Source organism: Mandrillus leucophaeus, unplaced genomic scaffold, assembly GCF_000951045.1.
Source record: "Mandrillus leucophaeus isolate KB7577 unplaced genomic scaffold, Mleu.le_1.0 Scaffold246, whole genome shotgun sequence".
NCBI classification, from domain to species: domain Eukaryota; kingdom Metazoa; phylum Chordata; class Mammalia; order Primates; family Cercopithecidae; genus Mandrillus; species Mandrillus leucophaeus.
The window spans coordinates 746,419-747,050 of NW_012102543.1; the positions used below are offsets into that span (position 1 = coordinate 746,419).

The 632-nt window shown below is 57.1% G+C and overlaps 1 protein-coding gene across 2 annotated transcripts in view; it reads right to left on the reverse strand.

Annotated features, from left to right (window-relative positions):
• Positions 1-383, reverse strand: part of RBM25 (RNA binding motif protein 25) — a 73,745-nt gene extending 73,362 nt beyond the window's left edge. The window contains exon 1 of one of the 2 annotated variants that reach the window (XM_011983105.1): positions 115-383. The gene's annotated coding sequence lies outside the window, so the exon portion shown is untranslated. The remainder of the gene's footprint in view (positions 1-114) is intronic. The other variant, XM_011983106.1, reaches the window with a different exon arrangement.
• Between the last annotated feature and the right edge of the window lie 249 nt (positions 384-632).

The following is a 632-nucleotide window of genomic DNA, read 5'->3' on the forward strand; positions in this document are numbered from 1 at the left end:
CCCCTTATCTCTACCCCACCCTGGCGCTTTCGCAGCCACCCCGGCTTTTCCTCCTCCACCAGCTGAGGCACCCGGTCTCCCGGTTTCCACACGCGTTCAGGGAGACAAACTCACCCGCCGCTGAAGAAACGGTACTGCCTTCGCGGCCTTCTAGGATCCAGGTTACGAGTGCGCTCCACTTGTTCGAGATTTCTGCCCCCCGCTCGCCAGGGACACACAGGTCCGAAGCGCCTACTCTCACAGGCCGCAAATACAGCCGCGCTGCGCGGGGAGCTGCTGGAGGTCTTCCTCTTGCCCGGCGTGCACTGCGCCGGGGGCGTGGAGCGCGGAACCATAGAGAAGAACGTATATAGATCGTCTCCCCTGTTGACTCTGACTCACCAAGCCGAGACGAATAACCATAGAGAAGCAGCGTCTAGCAGCTACTAGAAAGGCCCGAACTGTAAATTATGACCCACACTGCCATGTTTGATTGGAGCCGACTGAATCTTACGACTACGGGACGCCATCTTGAGGTCATGATTCCGGGTGGGCACGGCGCGAGGAGTGTTAGAGGATTTCTCACTTTTCGTAGTTTTTCGGGGTGTAGAACCTTGCTTTGTGATTACTGGAGGTTCGAGGAACTGATAACT